Below are 26,553 nucleotides of genomic sequence, written 5' to 3'. Positions count from 1 at the left end.
AGCGCTTTGAAAAAAGTCATAGGGGGCTATGTTCCTGCCTTATGTTTATTTTAGCTATCATCTACTTGAATTGATTCTACCCTATGGAGCCGTTTGTGACAGTTCTTATCTATAATAGATCACAATACCAAGAACAGATCAGAGAGCCCTATCTATTTTTTGGTAAACGGACCGAAAGTCACAGGACAAAAAGTCACAGGACATAAAGTCACCTAACAGTCACAGGACAAAAGTCACAAATAATCTGTTGACAATTGTTTGAATATATAAGAGAAATATCTTGAAATATTTACTTTTTAATACATATATTCATATTAAAGTTTAAGAAATGTGTCATCATGGTCATTATACTTGAAAAATTAAGATTTATTTAAATTTTATAATGCAAAAGAAAGATTTCTTTGCACCATGAAGCCATTTAAGTGCCAACTGAAGCCACTTTGACATTTTGTTTTTTTAATAATTATTTGATCATCTTTGATATGTTTTTGATAAATTTTGTTTACAAGGTTGGTTTATTTACAATAGTTCAATAAAAATACAAAAATATTTTTGTAGAAATAAGCGTTTTTTATTCAAAGAAAATATAAAAAAAAATGAATTGTGACTTTTTGTCCTGTGACTTTCTGTCTTACATTCTAGTTTTTTGGGTCCTCATTTAAATTATTAGTGAACTTTTTTTTAATTTTCGATTACGTTAAATATTTTATTCATTCTAATGATTTGATTAATTATGTTATGTTACAATCATTTCATTAACTTTTTAACAAAATAAGTTTTGATATGGTTGTTATTTATTATACTGTATATTGCAAGTGACAAATATCCTCATTAATACTAAACCACATAGGTATTATTATGTAAGATTGTATAATGTCAGGTAAAGTCTGGTAACAACAAAAAAATACATGGACACTGTGTAATCCAATTTAACATTTACCTGTAATCTTTCGAAAGAAATTGTATTATGGTACGATCTTTTTACCTTTTTATGAGAGGTTTGGAGTATGAAAGCGGACACGTTTTTTCTTCTTCTCAAATACGTTCTTTGTCTATAAATTTATTTTAAAACGCCCCTCATAGTAAGGGCCGCATAGAATGCCAGGTCTTTAAAGCTTACTATATGGTATTGGTTTTGTACATCGTTAAAGGCCATACTGTGACATATAATATATAAATCGTCTTTTGGTCGTATTTTTTGTGTCTTTTGCAAGTTTTAAATACGTAATGTATTTATATGCATGTTTCTTTTTCAGTTCAACATCCAATCCAAGAAAGGAAGTCTTTCTTTTTTATAAAATAGAGTCACCACTTAGTAACTTTTATGCCGCCCGATTCGAGGTGTCTGGAAAGTGGTACACTATAGTACAGAGCAATTCTACTTATACAAAAAAGCCGGTAAGTGTTTTAGTGGTAATCTTATAACATGAAAATGAGAAAGTATACCGATTAACACGTTTAAAAAATATACCCAACAAATAACAGCGTATCCAGAACCTTGAAGTCGGTGTGTGTGTGTGGTAAACGGACAGAAAGTCACAGGACAAAAAGTCACAGGACATAAAGTCACAAATTTGGTAGGACAAAAAGTCACAAATATTTTGTTGACAATTGTTTGAATATATAAGAGAAATGTCTTGAAATATTTACTTTTAAATACATATATTCATACTAAAGTTTAGGAAATGTGTCATTATACCTGAAAAATCAAGGTTTATTTAATTTTAATCATGCAAAAGATATATTGCTTGGCACTATTAAGCCATTTAAGTGACAACCCACTTTGACATTTTGTTTTTTTGACAATTATTTGATCATCTTTGAATTTTTTTTGATAAATATTGTTTACAAAGTTAGTTTTTATACAATAGTTCCAGAAAAATACAAAAATATTTTTGTAGAAATAAGCGATTTTTATTCAAAGAAAATAATCAGAAAAAATGAATTGTGACTTTTTGTCCTGTGACTTTTTGTCCGTGACTTTTTGTCTGTGACTTTTTGTCCTGTGACTTTCTGTCCTACATTCGTAAAGGGGGGGGGGGTATTGCGATCTAAATTATATATTTAATAAACATTTATGTGAGTGTGCGTGGTAATGGTAATATTTTAGTCATTATAATGATTTAATTACGTTATATAACAATAATTTCATTAACTTTTTAGTTTAGTTTAGTTTATTAGAGAAAACTCAGCCGCAGAAGACTGCGTAACAGGAGCATATTTATATACACAATATTAATTACAACATAGTTCATAATACAAACAGAATACATTTTTAAATTATACATCTTCAGAAATAAGTTTGTGTTTATTACAGTTTTAAATTAGACAAGCATCTTTTCTACCTTTTGAATAAAAATTGACAGCTTAGACAGCACATTACTATTACTATATTTAAGCATGCCAAGTACTTTTTTTTCATTTGGATATTTTAAATAATATGGAGGTATGAACTTCCCCCCTAAATCCTTAACTTCACAGTTGGTACATTTACATATATAGTGGTATACATCTCCAAGACCAGCTTTAAAGAGTGGACAAATCCTATCATTTCGTGGTACATTTCTCCATCTTCCTGTTTCGATGGGAAACTTTGTATTACATACCCTTAATTTACATATGTTTACTCTATGCCCCCGTCTTAATTTTAACAGATATGTTTCCAAGCAAAACTCTTCTTTAAAGTGTAGATAAAACTCCCCCCTTGATGAATTGTTTATATCTGAGAACCATTTTTGAATAAACTGGTCCTGGAGACGCTGCCTTACATTAATTTTAATATAATTATAATCAACTTGCTCCGGAAAATTATATAGTTCACAAAAGCCACAATCATTGAACACAGATTTTACATAGTTAAACCACTTAAAATTAAGTCTTTTAAATGGCCTTGTTTCTTTGAAATTGGTCTACTTAATATTTTAAATTAAAGATGTCAGATCAACATTTCTATAGTTCTTTATCGTTATTTTTTTTTTAACATTTCACTTTTTTCTTTAGTCAATTGATCTCTATTATAATTGTCCTAAGCATGTATGTAATATTTGCCACTTGACGTTGAGTAACCAACAATCACCTCTTTAATCTGTTATTATCAGAGATAATAGAGATCAATTGCGGCTCTTGGGCTGATATTGAACCTAGGGCTGATAATACATGCGATATGAAAAATGCCATGTAATAATCTATCTTTTTATCATATTTACGAAAAAGCATGTGATAACAATCGAAGCTTGTGATAAAATTTTCATATCAGCCCGCTAAGCACCAATTCGGAAAATATGGAAAATACTTTAATTTAATGCTATTATCATACGGTAAAAATCATATGTTATTTAGTCTAAGTATATGATAATTACATTTATCGGTACCATGCATTATTCTCTTTTCTTCAAACTACATCAGAGAAAAATAATATATGTCTCTAATATCATTCATATCCTCATAAATGATGACCCATGCCTAGCCTCATACATGTATGTACATGGTAATTGAAACAGGAAAAATATACTGTCATATATTACCGTATGCTTGGACTAATAGATAAACGTATTTATATATAAGTAGTTCCAGATTATGTTTTATAATATGCAATTGCGGTTTATTTATGATTATATATAAAACAATGACAATCAAATTCTTTTTTTGTGGAAAGAGGTTTGGGGCAGTATTTTTTAAAATAAATTGTTGGTTTCCTTTGAAAATAGGAATGAAAAGAAAATACGACATTCAATTAGAAAATCTTGTTTGAAAAGAAAGTTTGATGTTGAATAAAATCACAAAAAGACAGTTTTGAAGAAAAAAAGTCACAAAAATTGGTAATGTGAGAATTTTGTCATGGAGACATATATTCCATATAGCGATACTAACATTCTTGGCACTAAACATTTACTGATATGAACATATTTTGTGAAAAGACAGAATTTGATTAGGTATTTCTTTCATGGTCAGATGATTTCACCTGTTAATCGATCTCAATCTGGGATATTGTGTATTAAAAATAGAAATTAAAAAAATTTAAAAATCGTACTTTTTCCAATCAACAAGTACATGTATATACATTTGTAGTTTTAAACATCAAATCTTTTAAAAATAGACATTAGTTTACACACAGGTGTCAATATTTACACACTCAACAATAAATTGTCATAAATCACGCATGTTGAAGCTGGGATTAATTAACGGATAAAGTTAAAAAGTCAAATCAAGCTGCGATTTATTTCCGCTCTAGATTTATTAATAAACACTGGACACTTTTAATTTGCAAAACACTCATTTGCAAATCCGCCGCCGCCTCAAACAAGAGCTACAATATCATGTATATAACCAAAATGTGCGGAATTACATGGGATTCAATAATTTCATTGGTTTCATACTGTTACTTTCATATTTATTTTGCAATTTGAATTATAAAAACATGGGATTTTCAATATCCCATGGGACAGGGCAAAATCCCATGGGATTTACCATTATCCCATGGGATTTTGGTTAAATCCCATGGGATTTTTTTTGGTCCCATGGGATTATTGTAGTCCCATGGGATATTTGTTGTCCCATGGGACAAAAAAAATCCCATGGGACTATAATTATCCCATGGGATTTTCAATATCCCATGGGACAAAATAAAATCCTATGGGATTAAAATTATAAATATATATATATATAAATATAAAGTTATGTGTATGTTACAATGAATGCTGTTTGGTAGTAAAATGTTTTAAATGTATACGAGTTTTTTTTTAATTTTTTATATATACATATATATAACTTTTTTAAAATTTTGTCACAAACATGTTTTTTATTTGTTTATATGACAATAAAGATTATTCTTATTTTGGAATGTATAATAATAATATTTTACAGTCAAAGAATAAAGTCCTTTCACTGAAACAAAATGATGAAATTTCTAAATAAATGAAAAAATATTGTTTTGAAATCTTTGTCTTGTTTATTCTATTATGAAAAATAGAACTGAAAAAATATTTCATATTCTGACTGAATAGTTCACTCTTTTCATGAGGTAAGATTTTCTTTGTTATAGGTTCATTGCAATACTTGTATAGGCAAACGATTTGAATTATAATATATAACTTTGTGGTGTACATAATAGTATGCTTATATTTGCAAATTTATAATATAAACACTTTTTGTTAAAGTTTTTGCTTTCTTTATTCACAACTTGCTATGTACAATTATTCAGTCCACTATATAAGAGTGAAGACAATAAATAATTTCATTCACTAGAATATTCCTGCAATTCTTAGACAAAACATTTTTTCAATCTGTTCTTCAAAGATCTTCCTCTGTACATCTTTATTGAATCGAGAGATTCAAATGAGAAGACAAAGCAAGTTTATTTGGACAACAACATTCTAATATCTTGTTCATTCGTTCCATCTTTCAATTGATAATTACATTGTTGTATTTATATGATCAAGTTCTTGTGCATCAATGATCGTGATGATATGACTCCTTTTTGTTTATAGTCATCATGTTGAAATTTCCTCTTTCAAATAAATGTAGGAAAAAACATGTTCCATATCAAATTAATAAAAAAGTCGCACTATGGAGAAAAATATCAGCTTTAAGTTTTCCGTTCAGTATTGATCTGTGAATGATGACCATGAACATCCAGATTTCTGACCTACAAATACACAAACTCAAAAATTATCAGTGAAGAGATCAATAAAATGGCTATTTTATCATGTTTATGATTAATATGATAAACTTTCATTTAAATATTCAAGTACTAAATTACAGAAATCGCTTAAATTTTATAATAGTTTAGTTAAAGTACAGCTTATTTAAAATTATAATAAAAAATATAGGCCACCGTTGAGTTAAATAAGATATTACATTTTTAATGCCAAAAAATGGCATTTTTGCACCAAAGGGAGATAATTTGGAGCTTTTTCAATGATATATGCATTTTAAAAGTCATCTGGGGCCAAACCGAATTGATTGTTTTGAATGATTTGGTGTACCATATGATAAAGATATAAATAAATTGAGTTATGAAAAAAAAATATTAAAACATTTTTCTGAAATTGTTATACCCTAGAGCCTCCTTAAATGTCATTTGATCTCTATTGGAGAAATGTCTCATTGGAAATCAGACTGCTAAGTGTTTCTTATTTTTATATCAACCCAGCCATATTATACCTGTCTAAAATCAGGAGCTTGTACATAGTTCAGTGGTTGATGTTGGTTCATACCCGTCATTTTTATTTTTCATAATTTTTTGTTTTTATAAATTAGTCTGGTATATTTGACGTTTGAATTGATGCTCTGTTTCAAATTTGGTTAGTGTTGACTTTTATAGATTACTATAACATGTATAGGGTATGGGTTTTCTCATTACTTACAGGTCATCAATGGCCTCTAATAAGTAATTACAATGCTTACATCCACTAAATTGAACTCTGATGGATAGTTTTCTCTTTAATCATACCACATCTTATTTTAATAAATATTTAATCATTATTCAAGGACAAAATTTTTTATAACAGTGGACTTACCATTTAGGCTTTGTTGACCTCTGTAAATCTTATTTTGTTGATAATTTCTTCTGTTTATAGTTTCCCCTTTATCTTTCATGTTCTTGCCCTACACATAAAAGGGTAAACATCATTTAGTGACAAAAATAACTACTACATGTATTACATAATTAGTAGGCAACTGAAAATTTTGTCTTATTTGTATATAACATCAACTTACTCATCATTCTTGCTGTTCAATATCATGAATATTATCATTATTCTATGAATATGAGGTCACAGTAAAATTAACCTTGGCAGGCAGACATCTTTTTTTATTTGATACCTTGTAGTCATTCCATACAACAAGTAGACCTATGCTTAAAAAATCTAAGGCCAAAATTAAAAATATGTTTGTTTCTCCTCCCCCCACACGGGTCAAAAATAAGCGCCCAGGTCAAAAAATTATTTTCCACAAAAAAATCGAAATTATTTTTTTCCTGAAAATAATTTGTTTCCATTTTTGGAAAATGCTTGAAAGCAGAAGGATTGATAATCTTAATAAATACACTCAAATTGAGCACAAACAACTGATAAGTGGCCTGGACTGGACAAGTCAAACCATTCATGTGACCATGCTATGACAATCACATCCAGTTAAAACTAGAGGCTCTAAAGAGCCTGTGTCGCTCACCTTGGTCTATGTGAAATTAAATAAAGGACGCAGATGGATTCATGACAAAATTGTGTTTTGGTGATGGTGATGTGTTTGTAAATCTTACTTTACTGAACATTCTTGCTGCTTACAATTATCTCTATCTATAATGAACTTGGCCCAGTAGTTTCAGAGGAGAAGATTTTTGTAAAAGATAACTAAGATTTACGAACTAGAGGCTCTAAAGAGCCTGTGCCGCTCACCTTGGTCTATGTGCATATTAAACAAAGGAGTCACAAATGGATTCATGACAAAATTGTATTTTGGTGATGGTGATGTGTTTGAAGTTCTTACTTTACTGAACATTCTTGCTTCTTACAATTATATCTATAATGAACTTTGCCCATTAGTAACAGAGAAAAATATTCGGTAAAAATTTACATAAATTATCCAAATTAATGAAAATTGTTAAAAATTGACTATAAAGGGCAATAACTCCTTAAGGGGTCAATTGACCATTTAGGTCATGTGGACTTATTTGTAGATCTTACTTTGATGAACATTATCGCTGTTTACAGTTTATCGCTATCTATAATAGTATTCAAGATAATAACCAAAAACAGCAAAATTTCTTTAAAAATTACCAATTGGAGGGCAGCAACCCAACAACCGGTTGTCCAATTCATTTGAATATTTCAGGGCAAATATATATTGACTTGATTAACAATTTAACTCCTTGTCAGATCTCCTCTAAATGATTTGGTTTCAGAGTTATAAGCAAAAAACTACATTTTACCCCTGTTCTATTTTTAGCCGTGGTGGCCATCTTGGTTGGATGGCCAGGTCATCGGACACATTTTTCAAACAAGGTACCTCAAAGATAATTGTGGTTAAGTTTGAATTAATTTGGCCTAGTAGTTTCAGAGGAGAAGATTTTTGTAAAAGATAACTAAGATTTACGAAAAATGGTTAAAAATTGACTATAAAGGGCAATAACTCCTAAAGGGGTCAACTGACCATTTCGGTCATGCTGACTTATTTGTAAATCTAACTTTGCTGAACATTATTGCTGTTTACAGTTTATCTCTATCTATAATAATATTCAAGATAATAACCAAAAACGGCAAAATTTCCTCAAAATTACCAATTCAGGGGCAGCAACCCAACAACGGGTTGACCGATTCATCTGAAAATTTCAGGGCAGATAGATCTTGACCTGATAAACATATTTACCCCATGTCAGATTTCCTCTAAATGCTTTGGTTTTTGAGTTATAAGCCAAAAACTGCATTTTACCCCTATGTTCTATTTTTAGCCGTGGCGGCCATCTTGGTTGGTTGACCGGGTCACGCCACACATTTTTTAAACTAGATACCCCAATGATGATTGTGGCCAAGTTTGGTTCAATTTGGCCCAGTAGTTTCAGAGGAGAAGATTTTTGTAAAAGTTAACGACGATGGACGACGACGGACGACAGACGATGGACGACGACGACGACGACGACGGACGCCGGACGCAAAGTGATGGGAAAAGCTCACTTGGCCCTTCGGGCCAGGTGAGCTAAAAAACTAGAGGCTCTCAAGAGCCTGTGTCGCTCACCTGTTAATGTGTTTACTGATGTCGGCCATCTTCGTTGGTAGGCGGGGTCATTAGACACTTTTTTTTTAAATAGATACCCTAGTATTATGATTGTGGCCAAGTTTGGTTAAATTTGGCCAAGTAGTTTTAGAAATGATTTTTATACAAGTTACAAAAATGACGAAAAGTTGTTCAATATTGACTATAAAGGGCAATCACTCCTTAAGGGGTCCTCTAACAATTTTGATCATGCTGACTTATTTGTAGATCTTACTTTGCTGAACATTATTGCTGTCTACAGTGTATCTCTATCTATAATAGTATTCAAGATAATAACCAAAAACTGCAAAATTACCTTAAAATAACCATTTCACAGGCAGCAACCCATCAACAGGTTGTCCGATTCGTCTGAAAATTTCAGGGCAGATAGATCTTGACCTGATCAACAATTTTACCCCTGTCAGATTTGCTCTAAATGCTTTGGTTTTTGAGTTATAAGCCAAAAACTGCATTTTACCCCTATGTTCTATTTTTAGCCATGGCGGCCATCTTGGTTGGTTTGACAGGTCACGCCACACATTTTTTAAACTAGATACCCCAAGGATGATTGTGGCCAAGTTTGGTAGAATTTGGCCAAGTAGTTTCAGAGGAGAAGATTTTTGTAAAAGTTTACGGACGACGGACACAGGATGACAGACGACGAACGCCAAGTGATGAGAAAAGCTCACTTGACCTTTCAGGTCAGGTGAGTTAAAAAAAAAAATGCCTTCCTAGTCTGTTTACAAAGGGTAGACCCGGGGGAGGGGAAACAGACATTCTTTTAAATGTGGCCTGATAAAATGACAAAACCAAGAAAACTTATCATCGACCAAAGAACAATAAAATGCGGTCATGGTTTATATATGAATCTGCCATTCAGACATGCACACCTTACAATTGTTTCATATCTACCAAATATAATCTACCTGTAACTTTAAACATATGATAAACTGACAAAACAATGCAGTGTTTCATTGACCAATGAACCATGCATGAAAATGAGGTCAAGTTCATATAAAATATGCCAGACAGCTAAGTGCATCTTACAATTATTTCATTCACTAAATAAAGGGGCCTTATTGCTTACAGTATCCGGAAAATAGACCAAACCACAAAAACTAAATATTTTCAAAGTTCCTTATACCCTGCCAATTTGTTATGGTTGTGCCTGTTCCAAGTCAGGATCCGATAATTCAGTGATTGTCGTTTGTTTATGTGTAACATATCTGTTTTTCAATTTTTTTGTACATAAATTAAAGCACAATACATTTGTACATGAAACACAAAGCTCATCACTGAGATAGTAGTCTCAGATAGAGGGAGGCGGGGTCAACCAAACTCCCCTATTCAATCTGAATGCAGGACAGAAAGTCACAGTCAAAAAGTCACACACTGTCACAGGACAAAAAGTCACAATTTAGTTTTGAGATTATTTTTCTTTGAACAAGAAAACACTCTTTTTGTATTTTTCTTGAAGTTTTATACATGAACATGATGTAGCAACTTTTAAATTAAAATTTATTAAAAACAAATAAATCAGTGCATTAGGTTTGCGCACATTACCATTACATTTGCACACAAAAATCATTACGTTTGTGTGCAGCTTTTGATTACATTTGCACGCATTTTTTAACATGTAAATATAAAAAAAAAGATATAGTATGATTGCCTTTTACAGCTGACTATGCGGTATGGGCTTTACCTCGGGCTTTGCTCATTGTTGAAGGCTGTTTGGTGACCTATGGTTGTTAATGTCTGTGTCATTTTGGTCTCTTGTGGACAGTTGTCTCATTGGCAATCATACCACATCTTCTTTTTTATATTATGAACAATTTCCTAAAATTAAAAATGAATATATGTAATAAAAAGAAGATATTTCAAAATCTTTTTTCATTTATATTCAATCAATTGTCAACAAATTGTTTGTGACTTTTTGTCCTATCAACTTTGTTACTTTATGCCTGAGTTTGACATGTGTTTGACTTTTTGTCCTGTGACTTTTTGTCGGAATGTCCTGTGACTTTCTGTTCGTTTACCTTCCATCTAAATCAGTGAACTGAATAATTGTTTTTTGCAGAAGTCCGGGGAGTGTTAAAAAATCACATGTGCAAGTTGAGAGTCAACACTTACACAGGGACTACACAATACTTTTTCAGAATGTCAGCAAAAAAGAATCACTGGTGACAGGGGAGTGTAACCGATGAATTGATCCTGAATCAGATAAGATTTTCCCGGTACGTCTAAACACCGCTCAGGAGGACCTCCTGGGTGCACACATGCAGGACATACAAAGTGCACTCATGGCAGACCCTATATAGTCGCCGTCGTATCTGCACACATGATGGATGTATATATTCGTTATAGATCGTCATACACATCTCATTTTAGAGTTAAATTTGCAAGCAACCTCTTAAGATTTTAAAATAATAATGCTACTAAAAATATATTATTTCCCCCAATTTTCGCAATTTTTTCGCCATATAAAATATTTAGGCGACTGTGCTTTTAGTGAATATAAACGATTACGAGGCCTCAGCGAATAAATATAAATATGAAATATACTGGAACATCGATTAGCATAGATCGAGCAGCAGAGTAAACTTCCACATAAATCTCGAAGTTATTTACGCCGGATAATATAGACTGTGCTCCTGAATAAAGTTGTCAAATACATTAATTTGTGTTTTTTACTTCTATAAGAAATTTGATTCAAATGCTAATTACGCACCATTTGCTGAGCAGAGAATCATTCTAAGCCAGGAACCGCCTACTAACTGATAACAGTAAGAATAGAACTGAAGTCTCTGTAAAAAGGCAGTCAATCCTAACAGAACTGTATTAACGATACATGTACATCAAGTTCCAGCACCTCACCAAGCACCCTTGCCTTGCATACTGAGATGGCAAACTGGTGTGTGTCAGTATTTTAATATAAAACTGCGTAGGTTCATATCGTTTGATTCAACGTTTGTTTGGTTATTTTTTAAGGATCGTTGTAAAATTATATCTAAATCTTTGTTAAAATACGATTTTAAATTGTTCAATTCTTTCTATTTCATAATTTTGTCAAAGTCTACTTTTTAAAGTTTTAAATTTTACAGAAAAAATGAATACTCCATTTTGATTTGAAGAAAATCTTTTTGAACTGTCATGACATGGTGTTGCAAAGCTGATTACAGGTAACTATAACATACAGTAATTTTCCATTTCGACAGTGCGTGTATTCTCTGGTGTGTATAACGTATAGTTTTCTAGAGAACATCCTGTCTACGTGTAATACAGATTGATGACATTATACAACATTTCTTTGGTTAAATGTGATAAGGTATCTGTGTCCATTCCCTATTTCAACACCACTAATTTTTCGAAGAAAAAAAATCAAAAAAAAAATTATATGAAATTAAGAAGAAAAGTAGCAAATATAAACTTCAGTAATTTCGCATTGAGTAAACATAATTCCAATATTGCATGAACAAATCCGTGAGAAAACGTATATATACATGTATGAATAAAGATGTGTTTTAAAAGACCTATTGGCATTATTTCACACTAGGACCTAAGATAACTAGAACTAAGCAATGGTTGATCCAGAAATTTTCATAAGTGAGGACTCATTGACTGCCTTAGAGTGTTCACGTCCAGTCATGCTTCCGTGATTCCCTATATAATCTACCATTTGTTTCCAAAGATTTAGGAGGGGGGCTGGTACACACACATATATATAAATATACCTCTGCGGCGGAGCCAGCCATTTGAAAAGGAGGGGATCTCAACCCAGGACAAAAGGGGAAGGGGGTGGTTCCAACCATATGTCCCCATTCAAATGCATTGATCGTTCAAAAAAAGGGGAGGTTCCAACCCCCGAAACCCTCCCCCTGGATCCGCCACTGATACCTAGTATGCATATAATTAAGAACAGCTTTGAATATATGCATATAAAATAATAAAAACCGTTCAGGATCTCCTGGTTGCACACAGGACATTAAGTAACTTAGGACATATATATATAATAGTAAGAGTTCAGGGTATACATTCGATAACTAACATATTTTATAATTTTGTTATTTTTGTTTTGATAAAATCAGAGACATATAATACATGTATTGAGACATATATATATATGTGTGTCTCTGAAAAAATCAAACCATCTTTAAAGAAGTTATTTCAGTTTGAATAGACTGTCTTTTGCATTAGAATTCCAAAACGTTAATGTTATTTACAAATGCCAAAACCTGCAAGAAAGAAACATTTATATTCGGTGATTTTTACACTAAACGTTTTCGTAATTTGTTTTAAAAACTATTAAAAAGTACATGTACATCGTTTTTTCAAGATTTGTATAGTAACTGGTTTAATTAAGTCCCCTTGATGAAATTTAAATTGCGAGACGCTAATTAATAAACTATGATCTATCTATCGGCATGCGTCGTTATTTGGGATACGTCACGGATGACCGATGATCATATTCAATACGATATACCAATCATCATTTGAATTTGGTCAATTGATCTTTAATAATTAGGACTAATTGGTGATGGCAGAGAATAAGTCGCTGGTGATGGTTAAAAACACATAGAAGTAAACTTTGCAAAAAAAAAGGTTTCCTCGGAAAAAATTATGAAAATATATGAATATGCTAAATATTTGTTTTTTCCGAAATAATAATTAAAGACGTTTAGAAATAACAATTTTTCACAGTTGGGAAATTTTCAATTCAAGTTATTTCATTTTGAAAACGTTGAGAAATATAGATCTTATTATATGTTAAATGTGGGCCGCTTGGAGATCAACTTGTGAAACCCTGCATAATTAGGGTTTGTCTACTTTCGTCTTTTTCAATTGCCAAACATTCTATAATCAAGGATTTGTACAAGGCCTTGTTATAATGAATATTATCGCCAATATCACCATAATTAAATAAAGAACAGATACAATATTCGCCTAAAGAGTTTGCCATATAACAATTCAAAATGAAATGTTGAGTCGAAACTGAGGTACCAAATCTATAAAAAGAATCACTATTTTAGTCGAAATTAAACTGTATGTGTATATATTCTTTTTTTCAAAACTCCTGAAATAATTTAACATTATCTATAGAGAGCTTACATATGCAAATCTGTTTAGAAGTATGTTAGCGTAAATAAAATTTGTTTATTACCCCCCCCCCTTTTTCCTTCTATAAAATTTAATTGTAAACGATTTTCGTTCTTAATTTGTGTTTGCTCATTAACTGGGGTTCATGCTGTCAAAAAACAAAAATGTCTCCTTGTGTAAAAGTTATTGATAAAAAAAAAATTGAAGCTTCCAGAAGAATAACGGTACGTCTAAACACCGCTTGAAGGACCTCCTGATTGCACTCATGACATACGAAGTGCACTCAGGACCCTTTATAGTCATCGCACACAGGATGGATGCATATATTCTTTATACGCTTCTTATTTTAGAGTTAAATTTGGTAGAATTTGAAATCGAACTTAGATAGATATGTTACATTTGTAATTCTTAAAAAATAATAAGGGCACGTGTCACTGATTACACAACTACTGAGCCATGAATTATCCAATCAACAAAATTAATTGGATTATCTTTATTGTTGTTTTATACATTGTGTTGTTAGTACAGTGTGACCATGCGGGAAGTAATATTGTGACGTCTAGAATGAATATCACGATGTTTTAAGATTTTCGTCTTTTATTAAGATTTCGTTCCATAAATTTTTAAGTTTTATTCTTAATTTTATTATCATGTCCTGGACCAGTAATTAATTCTTTGCACGAGTTTGAAAAGGGAAATAAATGTTCATACTTTAAAAGAATTTATATTAATTAAAGTTTTGTATATGGAATCCGTTCTAAACGGTAAAAGCCGTACTTTTCAAACAATCAAACTCATATACATGTAGTTAGATGTTATTTCTCATTTTTATCGAACTTGTCCAGGAATTTTATTTTTGAGTTATACGAATATTTTAAGAAATCCGTTTCTATTAAGTTTTTTTCTCTAATTAAAGTCGTTTTGTCCAGTTTCACAAGCCTGAAACGAATTTCAATGCGAAAATAAATTCTGAAAATGAACTTGTCTCCGTTTTCGTCTCCGTTTTTTAAAAATTATGATATTTTGGGTATAATTATTTCTAAAAAAATATGTAAGTTAGATTGTAGTAGCGAGAAATTATAAAAAAAGAAGATGTGGTATGATTGCTAATGAGACAACTATCCACAAAAGACCAAAATGACACAAACATTAACAAAGAAAGACTATTTCGAAGACAGTTTATTGACACGAAATCCGTTCAAACCACGACTAAGTCTTCGTGCACAGATTTCCGTTAAGGTTAAACTGAATATTGTACATAATTGTCTTCTCTTGTATAATGGTTTGTTGAGAATAAAGATATACAAATGTAATAAAATTTGATATTCAGTCAACATTGTGTTTGTTTAAAAACTTGATTTAGATAGAGAGAGAGAAAAGAATCACACTGAAAAACAAAAATCGAACTTGTTACAGAAAAAAAACTATAAAATAATTTTCTTTATTCGTGAACTGCAAAACACAACAAATTAATTTACCCGTCATCATGAAAAATAAACTGAAAAAGCACATCGAATGAGATATATATTTTATTTTTTCTATATGCAAATTCATGTTAAAGGTAAAACTGAACTAAACAATACAATTCCTAAAAAACAATAAAGATAATTCAATCAATTTTGTTGATTGGATAATTTATGGCTCAGTAGTTGTGTAATCAGTGACACGTGCCCTCATTATTTTATAAGAATTAACATATCTATCTAAGTTCGATTCAGGTGCGGATCCAGAGGGGGGAGGGGGTTCCGGGGGGGGGGGGGTTGGAACCCCCCTTTTTTTGGCCGATCAATGCATTTGAATGGGGACATGTAGTTGATCAGAGGCGGATCCAGGGGGTGGTCACCCGGTGCCGGTGACCACCCCCTGGGTTTGCAAAAATGGTGCACCATGTCTCAAAAAATGGTGCATCTTGAACATTTTGAAAAATAAATTCGTCGATCAAATCAATTTGTCTGTCGTAATCACCAGTCATCAAGTTGTCATTACTTACCTTAAGGCTAAATACATGTACCTTGACAGGTATGTGTATACAATGAACATGCAATCAACAATCGCTAATTACTTGGTCGATTTCTTTGATGTTAAGGTGTAAAAATGAAGAGACAGTCCTCAATCTTAGATGTTTTCAGCAGGTAATTTATACTTTTTTTACATAACGTTTATCTAAATTTTTAAAGTTTGTATAATAACTTTTCTCGACCAATAATATTTTTTTACTGTGATGCCAAAATTCAAAAATAATTTTAGTTTTAAAGTCACATAAATATTCTATATTGAATGAATACCCCCGTTCCATCATCTGTTTGTCTAAAAGTTTCGTTCATTCCAATTTTTTAGTAACTTATACCCTCTTTCCTTCAGGAAACGCCACAAATCAGCCCCCTCTGAAGTACCAACGACTTGTAATGGACCTAGCATTGATACGAATAAAAGTGATCAGATTAAAGAAACAACCCCCGACTTACATATAAGTACAAACGACATTGGTTTTGTAAAACAATCAACACGTAAATTAAGAAACGAAGAGAAATTTAATTTGATAAGAAATCATTTCCAACCTGGAATAAACTATAACTATATCTGGAATTTTTTCGGAAGTAGATAGGTGGTTGCATTTCTGGAAACATACCACAGATACATTGCCCATGTCAGCTGCTGAAAATGCAACAAACTTGATTAGCCCAATAGATATGCAATTCTCAAAATTGTTTGCACAATGAGTGTAACAAGTTGTGAATGTGAGCGTTCGAATAGTGAGCTCGGGTTACTGAAAACATTTTTACGTGCAACAATGGGCCAGGACCGACCAAATGGACTTGCACTGATGCACGTGCATTACAATTTAGAGTTGAAACTTGATGTTATAGTTGACATGTTTGCACGCAGGCATCCAAGAAAAATGAAATTGGAATCAATTTTATAAATAATGTGTAACTTTTGTCTTCTATAGTTGTAACTATTTTCATGATACCAATAAAAAAATTGAATTTTGATTTAAGATTTCAAAAGGTGACCACCCCCTAATAAATTCCTGGATCCGCCCCTGTGAACCCCCCCCCCCCCCCTTTTTTTGCCCTGGGTTAGGACCCCCCCTTTTAAAATGGCTGGATCCGCCCCTGCGATTTCAACTTCTACCAAAATTTAACTCTAAAATAAGAAGCGTATAACGAATATAAACATCCATCATGTGTGCAGATATGATTACGGTAATGGGTCCTGAGTGCACTTTGTATGTCCTGAGTGCACTCAGGAGGTCCTGAGCGGTTGTTTAGACGTACCCGAAGAATAAATCATTTCCTGAACCTAAAATACATTTATCTGTAATTAAAGAAAATTCGCCTAAAACATTCTCTCATATAAAAATTCGCCTAAAACATTCTCTCATATATTTAAACAATTAGTTGTAAAATAATTAGTTCAACGACTTTCTGTCTGTTTACTAATACTTTTCTTGTTCAGTTTTGTTTATACCCATAATAGATGAACGGAAATAAGTACTTTTTTTAGGAAAATTTACAACTAGATGAACGGAATTAAGTACTTTTTAGGAAAATTTACAACTCAAATTTTCAAAAACAAAATTCTACACTTTTTACCTGGATGTTTTTCTCTGTCTCGAAGCCGCAACCTTTGACCCCGTATCAAACGTAGCGACCAACACCTCACATGACGTATTCTCGATGTTGAGGTATTGACAATATACAATCACATTTATCAATATACAGCAAGTAAGTAATTTGGTGTTGAATGCCAGTAGATCAGAATTTGTTAATTGAACTTTACCTGTTTAAGGGGCACTAGCTGCCAAATTCATGTTCTTCATCGATTTTAATAAAATTCACATTAAACGTGTATATAGTGTTGAATTGTTTATTAAAATGTTGCGCACAATCTTGGCTGATATGCATAAAACCATTATATTTTATGACACTGCATGAAAAAGAAATTGACTTATCGCATAATACCAGAACCAGAGACATATATATTGTATCTAATATCTCTGCCAGAACTAAAAAATAAACTACAGTAAGTCCACATACACACAAGAGGGTATGGATGTGAATTAACAGAATAGAGAACAAAGGACAAAGAAAAAAAAAAGGAATAAAGAATAGTGAAAGAAAGAGAATAATGGAAAAAAGTGTAAGTTATAAAAAATATAACTAAAAAAAGAAGACAGAAAAAAAGACACCCCTCCGAGACGAGCCTTACATGCACTGTTATTACCCAAGGTTAATTTTACGGCGGCTCATTTTATTTTGGCTTAGAAATAAACATAATTGACAAGTTTCCTTCCCCTGCATTCTCGATCCCATATGTAAATAGCACGGTGATTTTCAAAAAGACATTGATACATCATTACAACACACACTTGCCGTCAGTATTTGAATATATTGATTAAGAAGGTATAGAAGATTAATGCACGCACACTATTATCCACCACTGGCCTAAATAGTTAGTCCGCAAACAACGAGGGTAATAAAAACCCAGCACTTTGAACACAGCCACCGGCATGGTGTGAATCTGAGAGGCCCCTCATGGGGGGGGGGGGGGGTCCTAGTAATCACATAATCACCATTTTTTGCCAATATAATCACATAATCATTAAATATTTGCTTATCTTTAGTAATCAAATAATCATAAACTAAAAATACAGTCCTAGGTAATCAAATAATCATGAAATATTTGGCTTAAGGGAGCTACCATTTGATTTTTATGGGGGGGGGGGGGGGGGGGGGGCTAGGATGAAATTTGAAAAAAATAGGCAGGACAGGAGTTTTGAGTAAAAAAAAAGGCAGGATGAGCAACTTGGTAAAAAAAAAGGCAGGATGACAATTTGTGTAAAAAAAGTCAGGATAAACTAATAAAAAAAAGGCAGGACCGAATAGAGTAAAAAATAAAAAGGCAGGACAGAGATTACAACTAAAAAAAAAAGCAGGACAAAATTTTTCATCCTAGCCCCCCCATAAAAATCAAATGGTAGCTCCCTAATAATCAAATAATCATTAAAAAAACGGCCAAGTAATCACATAATCAAAAACCCCATGAGGTCCCTCATCTGAAAGCTTCCCACTATCCATTTCTACCCATAGAAAACTTTTGCCTTTCATTTATCAAAAATGAAATATGTTGATATTAATCATGTTAATGGTATATAAGAATTATTGGGGAATTCAAACCATTCCTATTGTAAGTGATAAAACTAAATTTATATCAGGGTGATTGAAATGAGGGAAAAAAAGGGGGGATCAGGAGTTCAGGGCCCCCTGTTTGGGAAAAGAATTGGTTGATTATATATGGAATCACTGAGTCATGGCAGGAGCAGGCCCCTCTTAGGCAGTCGGTGGGCCCCACTTATGAACAATTCTGGATCCACCACTGTGGTCAGGGTGGTCTTCAGTTGTATTATCTTTTTAAAAAAAAATTACACCTGTATAGTGTATATTCTTTAGTGTAAATCAAGGGAAAATACTGTGAACTATCTGTGCATTGGGGCTTATTAAAAGGTATTTCGGGGGGGAAGAAAGAAGGGATGGTGAGTCCATGGGAGGTAATCCCCACCCCTTTCAATTTGAGAATATGCTATTATCTTGTAAACGGTCCAGATCCCCATCCCTAAACCATATATATTCTTGAATGGGACGATAAAACAAATCAAATGAAATTAAAAGGAGGTCTTTGGGGGTTTCACCACTCTGTTCAATTTGAGAATGTGCTATTATCTTGTGAACGATCCAGATCCCCACCCCTAAACCATATATATTCTTGTCGGGGACAATAAAATTAATAATGAAATAAAATAAAAGTGAAGTCCCACCCCCTCTAGTTTGAAAACTTGTAAACGGTCAAGATCCCCACCCCTAAACCATATTTATATATTATTGTATAGAACAATAAAACAAATAAAAGGAAATATAGGGAGAGTCCATGGGGTTCACCCCCACCCCCACATGTTTGAGAAACTTTTAAATGGTTGAGATCCCCTGTCATCCAGTGGTTAGGTGAAAAAATTTCAGGATCCCTGATCCCCACCGTCAAACCATATATATTCTTGTATGAGACAATAAAACAAATCAAATGAATATAGGATCATCCCCTTTGTCTTGGGTTGGGAAACCCCCTTTTTAAAATGGCTGGATCCGCCCCGGCATACCATCTAGCTAGCTATAAAGGTTTTAAAAATATGAAATCAAACAAGGAAATTAACAGTGTAGGCAACTGTTTTGAATTTAAAAAAAAGTCTTTTACATATATAACAATGTTAAATTTTTTGTGCATTTATTTTTGCTTATCGTATTTTCAATAATGGACAAAATTGCATGATTGAATATTGTAATTTAAGAAAAATCAGCATACATGATATAAAATGGGAAGTGGAAACTGGGAATTTGACAAAGAGACAACAACCCAATCAAAGAGCAGACAACGGCCGAAGGTCACCTATGGGTCTTCAATGCAGTGAGAAAAATTCGGCACTGGTCTTCAGCTCATAAATATGTATCAGAAATGAAAACGAGATACAGCTTTCAGTTGTATTAATAAAAACCTCACAATAAGTTCTGAATATCAGAATATACAGTATTGCAAGATTCTCTCAAAATGTACACATAGAGCTGAAAAACTGTCAGTGACTGTAAAATTAATCATGCTAACATTAAAGTCCATGGAGTCCATCTTAATATGCATACTCTCGTACAAAGGAATATAAGTATGCAATAGACATCAAGTTTTCAAAAATAAGAGTATCTATGCCATTAATTTACGACAAGATCTTAATCAAGTAATAATTTCGGTTTGTTTAAATATTTCAGAGGTTAGTATGACCTCCTCTTTGGTGATGATGTTTTCGTTTTAAAGTTGGGAAAATTGTTTGTACATGTACCAACAAAAATAAAAACACAAAGTCAATCTAGAATTATGTTTTTATCATTTTTTTATGTTTAGGTTGTCAGCAAGATGAAAAGGACAAGTATGCAGTTCAAAATTCAAAATGTGGATAAGTTGAGGTTCTAGGTCTTACCTTTGCAGATTTTCATATTTTGCATGAATGAAATCAAAGGTTATATGATGGACAGCAGAGAAAGAAAAAAACAACTTTTCAATTATCCTGCTCCTGGATAAATGTAAAACATCTTGTTTTTCGGTAAGTTTTATGCTCTGTTTTGATAGTGTTAGTGCATTCATCTTTCCAGTCTTTCCTCTAAATTGTAAGTTTTTGGTGAGTGTTCACCATGAATTTCAGTAAGTAACTTGTGGATTTACATGTATATACTCAAAATTTAGTACTAATATTAATGGGATATTAGCATGACATCCTGCCAAATGCTTGTTAATCATGTTTATGTTCCAGAACAAACAAGTATTTGGACTGTACGCTTGCCCAATTTTAAGAAGTTGGTCAAGTTTATTACAAACAAATGTACAGTACAGATCAACATAACTGAAATCTTTAATAGATTAATACAAAAAGTTTAATTGCAGTTAAAATAAAAACACAGGTTTGGTCAAGCTGGTACCAGACAGTACAAATATACTTAAATGGTCTGACTGTACACATATGGTGGGACAGTAAGTTCTGGACCGTAAAAGTAACATCCGAATACTGATATGGTCTGGAACATTTATACATGTCTTAAAATTAATATCAAACACATTGGTGTTTGATAGAACTATAATGTTTTGGGATATAAAATCAAAAATATCCCATTTTTACTTTTAATAAAGAAGAAGATTATTGATGTATGTTTAAATGTATATTAAAATGAGACAGCAAGCCAACAACACAAAAAATAAGGATAAAACATACATATTTTTTTTTGTATCAATGTTATAATTTCCAATATGTTCAAGGTATTTTTTCATTGAAATAAAACACAAATTGAAATCTGTCTGAACTTCAAAAGCTTAAAGAAATATTGTTTCTGTTGTCTGCATTTTGTATAATATATTGCAAATTCTTGTGAATAATGGAATGTTATTATAATTGTCTAAAGTTTTAACATTGATCTTTATACTGTAAATTCATAAATTATTGCGTGCATTTATTATTGCGATTCTGTCATTTTAGACTTAAATGCGATTTTAAATTTTACGATTTTGAGAAAAATCCTGTTTAATCCATATAAAATATTTCATAATGCGAGTTTAAATTATTGCGTTTACAACTCCGTTGCATTTTTCGCAATAAAAAAAAACTCGCATTAATTCCGAATTTACAGTATATATATATATATTATGTATATAACTTGGGAAAATACCCAAATGTTATAAAGAAGAATAAATTAATTGATTGTTATATGGTATTAGAATAGGAAGATGTGGTATATTGCTAATTTGACAACCCTCCATCAGAGACCAAAGGATGTAGGCCGTTAGCAACTGATGACACTGGACAACCTTTAACAATCAGTAAAATCCATATCGCATAGCTATTTTTATTGAAAATCATATTATTGCTACATGTATGAAAACAATTTTGTATAATCCATTACTTTAGATTTTATTGGTTCTTTTTCAGAAGGATTGAAATTCACCACCTAGAATAAATGGAGAAAACATAGAAACAAGACCAGAATAAATTCAAAGACAAAAGTTGGATCAGTTATTATTTTCATCACTCTGTCAATGATTTGAAGTTCTTTTAAATTCAAAAAAATATTGAAACCACAATAATGTCAAAGTTCTGTGCTGAATGTACAAAAAGTGGACTATACCATCAAACAATGCTGGATGATAAGAAACTATTAATGTTTTGTGTTGAGGGATATTGTGAAAAAAAATAGATTTACTTAAATAGCTACTAGTATGTTAAGCCTAACAATAGAGTTTTTATTGATTTCAAATGGCAAATAATTGTGTTTCAAGAAAGTATTCTATAATTCATGAATAAACATATATTGATACTTACATTATCTGCTTTGTTGTTTAAAAGTTAAGTTTTGAACAGTTAAAGAACAATATATGCTAAATTAACATTTCCCAAGAAAAAAAGATATTCAATTAAAAAGATTCATCCTATAATAATTTACTACCAAATAGAAAACATTGTAACATACACATTACTGTTTATTTATATCTATATATTTACAATTAGAATCCCATAGGATTTTAATTTGTCCCATGGGATATTAAAAATCCCATGGGATAATAAAAATCCCATGGGATTTTTTTTGTCCCATGGGACAACAAATATCCCATGGGACTACAATAATCCCATGGGACAAAAAAAAATCCCATGGGATTTAACCAAAATCCCATGGGATAATGGTAAATCCCATGGGATTTTGCCCTGTCCCATGGGATATTGAAAATCCCATGTTTTTATAATTCAAATTGCAAAATAAATATGAAAGTAACTGTAGAAAACCAATGAAATTATTGAATCCCATGTTATTCTGCACATTTTGGTTATATACATGATATTGTAGCTCTTGTTTGAGGCGGCGGCGGATTTGCAAATGAGTGTTTTGCAAATTAAAAGTGTCCAGTGTTAATAATTAATAATCTTTTATTCGTAAGCAATACAGCTTACAGAATTATAAATATTACAAATATTCAATTACATCAGTGAAATATATTTACATTTAAACAATTAGTCAAAAATCATATAAGTAAGTATACCCATATATAACAGAACAACAGAGTATGGTAAAACATAACACATATTAAGCATTCCTAATGAAAAAATTAATTACGTGCATTTTTGGCCAGAAATAAAAGCTTCCCTAAATTGTTAAGTTCCTTTACGTTATGAACAGATAGCAGTTGTATGAGTTTAAAATTCGATGGTTTTCTCCAATAATATGGTTTGATAAATTTCTTTCGAAGTTCATTATACCTTTCACATACTAAAATAAAATGATATTCATCTTCAATTACTTGTTTATCACACATATTACAAAGTCTCAGATGTCTCTTAATATTATAAAATCGGCCAGTTTCTATATTCAAACAGTGAGCAGATATGCGATATTTACAAATAAATGGTTTATAAATATAATTTACAGCATGATCTAAATAAAATTGTAACAGACCCACCAAAGATTAAACATCTGAATGGGAGCGCGTTTCCTATGACATTATGCAGAGAGGAATTTTGGGAAAGGTGATAAATTACAAAAATATATTTTTATTTATCAAGAAGTAGAAAAATCTACATACAAAAAACGTTATATGGTTATGTCATAACACTGATGTTACGTTGCATTTCTTCTCGAACCATTGTCCTACTATCTCAGCAGTCAGCACAAACACAAAATAGCAAAAACGCACTTAACAAAAACAATTTGATAATAGCGACCTATGACAGATACTTGTTATAGTTTGAGAAGACAGAAATATAAAAAATATTATTTTGATGCCAATACAATCTGCAATTCATTGTCGTGTTAACAAGAACGAATTCACAGACCTTTGTTTCATATTGAAAAAAAGTATCCAGAATAAATATTGACTGATTTTCATATATCTGTAAAACTGAACATAATACTGGTACAATAGAAAAGTAGTTCCAAAACCGATAGTCACTGAAATTCTTCTGACGATCTTGCGTATCTTCTCAGAAAAAAATGGTAGGTAAAATACTTATGTCACATATTAAAATGCATGTCGTAATGCTAAACCGTCATATCACATTTTATTTGTTTGTTTAAAATAGGTGTTTGAGAAAAAGGAATTGCATGCATTGATTCATTCTTATTTATTGAGTGTACATTTATATATTTCTAGTTCAGCAGTGACAAAACCTTTAAAAGGAATCTAAAGGCGACGTACCAAAAAATCCTGGCAGAATCCAGCCTATGGACCTGAAATTAGGGACTGGGTACGGACAAACAGACCCTCATGCACATGATGCGGTGAGGACGGAACCGTCTTGGGAAAGCATGGCCCATGTTTAATTTAATTTCATTCGTTTGTCCTTTGATTAAATCACGTTAATGATACGTACTCTTCTTGTTTTTTTTTCTTCAAATTTCCAATTGTTACGTCATAAAAAGGCTTTATATATGATGGGGTAAGATTGCCAATGAGAAAACTCTTCACAAGACGCCAAAATTAAGAACAAAAGTTCACCTTACGGCTTTCAGCAATGATCAAAGCGTATACTGCATAATCAGCTACAAAAGGTCCAGAAATGACAAATGTTAAACAATTTAATCGAGAAAAACTAACCAATGCAGCCTAAGCTATACACAAAACAATAAACTAAAAAGCAAATATGTGACTTAGCAAGCTAGCAACAAACGACACTGAACAACAGGTTCCTAACTTAGTTCATATCAATACATACAGAATGTGACGGTGTTAAACATGTTAGCGGGCGCCAAACTCTCCCCTTACCATGCTCATTATGTTGTGTCCACTAAAACTAGATGAAATCATATTTAATTACTTCCTTTTAACCTACAGTATCCTACGATAATTGGATGTTCAATATGTCCCTACAAAGTTATCAATTATTAATGAAAATCTACGGAAGCGTATTAGCGCCACACATTTTTTTTATTTTTTCTTCCTATGTTTGCGTTAAACGCAAACCTTTGCGTTATAATGCAAACATTTACGATATAACGCAAACATTTGCGAAATAACGCAAACCTTTGCGGTATAACGCAAACATTTGTGTAACGCAAACATTTGTTTTATCTTATTTCTTATTTAAGATTCAAAGGAAACAGTAGCTATTAATGGAGGAGGCTGTATATATTAAAATTTATCACCTTTGTAGTCATTGCAAAATAAAATGCTTGAATAATTAGATCATTTACCAATAATGAGCAAAATAACATAAGAAGATGTGGTATGAGTACCAATAAGAAAACTCTCCATCTAAGTCACTATTCGTAAAAGTAAACCATCATAGGCCGAAGTATGGCCTTCAACACGGAGCATTGGCTCACACTGAACAACAAACTATAAAGGTCCCCCAAAACGATATCCATATTGAAAATCGAGTAAATTGAGGTTATACCGAAGAAAAAAATCAACCCTGCTAATATAGCTATAACCGAATATAAATATATACTTCCAAAGTAAGCTCTCGTTTGAGAACTGTGTAAAGTAGGTTAGATTTAAACAAGCTACCCGTTGGCAATAAATGTATAGAATGAAGAGGTTTTATTAATAAAATTATGTTCTCTCTATTCAAATTGCTACCCAAGCATCTGAAAAATACTTCATTATATTGAAATGAAAATTCAATGACTTTCTATCAAAGAATCTTGATCATATTCTGAGATTTAAAAAAAATGTTTCCTTATTAATAATTCATTTTAAAGCAGAAAGATCATTTTGTCTATTTGACTTGGAGGTTTCGCAATTGTATGACATTATTTTTGATCTTTCACTTTGAATATGACTATTTACTAAACTATATCTATTTTCTTGTTAAATTATATACCTTTCTGACACACAAATCAGTCATAATTTATGTATAATTGAACTTCAAGTATTCCATTATTCCTATGCATATTCATTATAATGATTTGGCCTTGTATGTATGTTTCTTTTATTATCTACTAGTAAATCACATCCGAAATGAATGACAGACGGACATATATACAAAACTTAATGAATAATTGAAAGGTTTGCGTTAAACGCAAATGTTTGCGTTAGAACGTTATACGCAAAGATAGGGGAAAAAATGTGGGCGCTAATACGCTTCCGTAAAAATCATTAACAAAAAAGTATTAAATTTGTTCCAGACCATAT

General features: G+C 31.8%; 3 long non-coding RNA genes across 3 annotated transcripts; 2 read left to right on the top strand and 1 right to left on the bottom strand.

Annotated features, from left to right (window-relative positions):
* Positions 1-1,139: 1,139 nt before the first annotated feature.
* Positions 1,140-24,785, top strand: LOC139503861 (uncharacterized). The gene is made up of 2 exons (XR_011659206.1): positions 1,140-1,398; positions 24,571-24,785. It is a non-coding gene; the product is annotated as an uncharacterized lncRNA (long non-coding RNA).
* LOC139503860 (uncharacterized) lies at positions 4,856-11,111 on the bottom strand. Its single transcript, XR_011659205.1, has 3 exons — positions 10,785-11,111; positions 6,519-6,606; positions 4,856-5,644 (listed from the first exon to the last, which is right to left on the bottom strand). It is a non-coding gene; the product is annotated as an uncharacterized lncRNA (long non-coding RNA).
* On the top strand, positions 18,129-22,749 carry LOC139503859 (uncharacterized). The gene is made up of 3 exons (XR_011659204.1): positions 18,129-18,248; positions 20,788-20,986; positions 22,361-22,749. It is a non-coding gene; the product is annotated as an uncharacterized lncRNA (long non-coding RNA).
* Positions 24,786-26,553: the final 1,768 nt, after the last annotated feature.

Source organism: Mytilus edulis, chromosome 14 (assembly GCF_963676685.1).
Source record: "Mytilus edulis chromosome 14, xbMytEdul2.2, whole genome shotgun sequence".
In the NCBI taxonomy this organism is placed as follows: Eukaryota; Metazoa; Mollusca; class Bivalvia; order Mytilida; family Mytilidae; genus Mytilus; species Mytilus edulis.
This window is presented reverse-complemented; position numbering and strand designations above follow the sequence as displayed.